Source organism: Myxocyprinus asiaticus, chromosome 39 (assembly GCF_019703515.2).
Source record: "Myxocyprinus asiaticus isolate MX2 ecotype Aquarium Trade chromosome 39, UBuf_Myxa_2, whole genome shotgun sequence".
NCBI classification, from domain to species: domain Eukaryota; kingdom Metazoa; phylum Chordata; class Actinopteri; order Cypriniformes; family Catostomidae; genus Myxocyprinus; species Myxocyprinus asiaticus.
In genome coordinates, this window is record NC_059382.1 from 27575566 (window position 1) to 27579100 (window position 3535).

At 37.9% G+C, this 3535-nt stretch overlaps 1 long non-coding RNA gene across 1 annotated transcript; it reads right to left on the reverse strand.

Annotated features, from left to right (window-relative positions):
* Positions 1 to 1002: 1002 nt before the first annotated feature.
* On the reverse strand, positions 1003 to 1957 carry LOC127429601 (uncharacterized). The gene is made up of 4 exons (XR_007895323.1): positions 1906 to 1957; positions 1745 to 1816; positions 1445 to 1669; positions 1003 to 1185 (listed from the first exon to the last, which is right to left on the reverse strand). It is a non-coding gene; the product is annotated as an uncharacterized LOC127429601 (long non-coding RNA).
* Positions 1958 to 3535: the final 1578 nt, after the last annotated feature.

A 3535-nucleotide genomic window follows, 5' to 3' on the forward strand; every position in this document is an offset into this window, starting at 1 on the left:
GACATAAATGCCATCACATCAACATCAGTCTGTTTAGCAGTGTTCCAAGCACACTCCCACATCACTTCTACCTCCAACCCATATGCACACTCTAAAATTTCAAACTTGTCATCAAACTGTCTTCTGAGTGTGCCATAGGGCAGTTTTGACAATGGGTGTAAATGGTTAGGATTATAACGAAATTCATGCCCATGAAACATACAGCCGTTGAATTCGAGAGCCTTTTTTACACTGTCCTTTTTATAATAACCATCGAGGTAGTATTTTCCAATTTTCCAAAATGTCTACGCCACGTGTTGTTTTAACATATTCAAGCCATTCAATGGAAATGTTTGAGTATGTCTTGTTCTGACTGGTGTACTCAATGTTATGGGTCAGAGCTAGAGTGTCTTTTGGTAGGAAGTGGGTTTTATACACTGCCATACAACATGCTGCTAAAGTTGTGCATCTAAATGGATCAAGTTTGGTACACTGTATGAATTCATTGCGGTACTTCATGCAAGCCTCCCTGAGCAAAACGACATCATTCTTGCCATACATAAGTTCTTTTTTTAAAATCAAACACTTTACCTGAACCTGTAACATACAACTCGTCAAACAGAGCCCTCTCTTTGTCAGACATTGTCTCATAGCCGTAGAAATGCCTGTCCGGGTATGGGCCTATGTAATTCTCATTTTCTAATCTGTTGAAATTATGCGGAAAATAACCTTTCTCTGCGCAGGTTAGATTTAACGCAGCAGATGTCATGGCCAAGCGCATAGGGATGAATGAATAACTGTCAATAAAGCGCTGCTTGAATATGTTGTCATACATTCAAATTATCCGACATCCTTGCATAATGATAGCTGGCCGTCACAGACTGTTTATAATAATAATACAGCTTCTTCTCAAAGGTATCCAAGCGCTCCTCAAAGATGTTAAAGCGCCTCTCAATGGTGTTAAAACGTCCCTCAATGGTCTTGAAACCGTCCTGTATCAGTCCCGTCTGTAAGCCTCCTGATTTGAAGGCAGAGCCTCAGGGTCGGAATCTGCCGCAGACACCACGCGTTTGTTGGATTGATCATCCCGTTGTGTTTCTTTAGGTACCTGGGAAAATGCACAGGCGTCCCACGATTCTATCAGTTCATCGCCCCAGCTCCGAACATCATTTACATCGGGTACCGCATGGTCATCCACAACCAACTCTGTGAAAAAAAAAATTGTTACGGATGATATATGAATTAGGAAAAAAGATAAAATAATGTTTTTTTAACATATATATTTACGTAGGCTTTGAGAAGTCAAATTAAAGTCATAAAGTCAGAAGTCATATTGTTATACTATTTAAGACTTCAAGCCAACATCAATGTTTGTTCACAAACTTTAGCATCTAGTTAACTTCACACAAAGACACAGACACAGACACACACACACACACACACACACACACACACACACACATACCAGCTGATGCTCTGAGCGAATGTCTTGACCGTTTCCGTTCTGGTGTTTGTGGTATGAAATCAAGATCTCTCACATCCCCATCAACCGGAGCATGCACTTGGGCGATCGTAACTGCTTGACGTTTGAGTCTTTTCGGGTTTGTTGCAACTCCATGGCCGCTAACCCTCTCCAGGTGATTTTCGCTTCCAAACGTGCCGATCTTGTTTACAAGGTTTGATAAATCTTCTGAAAAAAAAAAAAAAAACACATAAGAACATTTTAAACAAATCATGTAAATAATGCTGCATTATAAACACTTACTAAGCGGCGGGATGTTCGCCCTGTCTCACGGAGACGCACGCTCTGATGTTGAACCATGCTCCGGATTTGGCCCTGCTTGTAAATATTAAAAATATGATCATTCTACACATTCACAACACATTATACATAGACATGTAATGTATATACTTAGGTATACGTACCACTCGCTTGGTTCAGGAATTGAATTTCTTCAACAATGTCGGAGAAGTTTACATCATCCACAGCACCTGGAGTGTTAGAGATCCTGTTTAAGCATTGCATCAGCACCGTGACTCACTTATAAATGAATGTTCTTAATAATAATACTACGAGATAATAAAACACACTTACTGTTAAGATACACAGCCATCTTCTCTTGAAGTACAATTACGTTTCAAAATAACAAAACTTGCCGGAAAAAAGTTATTTGAGAACGAAGATTCACTTATACCTCACAGACGCTAACACAACTGTATGGTTTGATACTGACCTGTGTGACTGACTCCGTTTTTAAACACCACATTGGGGGGGATAAACTGAAAAGCAGGGCTCACACTTAAAATCATTAACATAAACACACCATAAACAATCATTGACATCCGACGACTGGTCAATACACTCCAGGAAGAACATGTCCAAACATGTTTTTTATCATGTCCGGACTATCTTCTGCCTGACAATCAGGGGTGACAGGGGGTCATAAATCACATGTCATAAATCAATCAATTTGACATTTTGACACATAGTATAGGTTATAACTACTTATAATAATTAATTTTCAGCAAGACAGTTACAACAGTGAAAGTTTGAAGATTTACATAAAATCCTCTAAAAAGTTGTCAAATATTTTCGAGGTCTGAGAGTCCAAAGTGTGGAATTTCCATGACAGTTTGTCCCCAAGTCTGCACATTTCCACTGTTTTTCATGCATACCACTTTGTAAACTCCTCATTATTATGATATTGTGTTGAGTCAGGTGACTTTACGTTGATGTGGTTAAAGAACCAATTCTTTCCTTCCCTATCTGAAGATGCAGGTCAGTGATTGTGGCAAAGATACTCTCTCGCTCTGCTGCTGAGCATTTTGCCACATTCTGCCGCTGTTCATTTCATCACACACAGCGTCGATGGAAGGACTGAGTAATGGGTTTGCATAAGATCTGTGAGTTCTTGTCTGAAGATTGATATCCATGACTTTGATGTTGTAAAATTGTTCATGAATCACCCACAGCTTAATTTTAATTCATAGTAAAAGAGAGTTAATTCTAAAACATTGCCAGGGGTTCACATAATCTCTTGCTGTCAGAACAACGAACAACCATGCTGTGATCGTAAAAGCACATCCTGTTATTTTAATTTGCATACTGTCTATAGGGTTTCGTGGGTTTCCACTAGAGGAAGTACTGGAGGAAGCACTGGTCTTTCCTATCTCATTAGTATTTGCAAATTTTCACAAATTGTTTCACACAGTACATTCTTTATCATTTGATTATGTTCTGTGTTGTGATGTGTAGTGTCTGGAGTTTCACAGCTATTTGGAACACATTTGATCTCATTTCATTTATTTAGCATGACTGGTTAAAACTACACCAAAGTAAAATAGTGAAGTTTAGGCAATTTTGATGCAAGCATCACTGTTACTATTGCTAATATTTTGATTTTTTTTTTTTCAAACTGATCCGATAATGATTATTTTTATGTTTACATATCAGATAACCGATATGCAGAACCGATAAAAAATAAAAATAAAAATAAAAATTAAAAAATGTAAATTTTTGTATTTTTTATTTCATCTTTACATAGAAAATATTAAA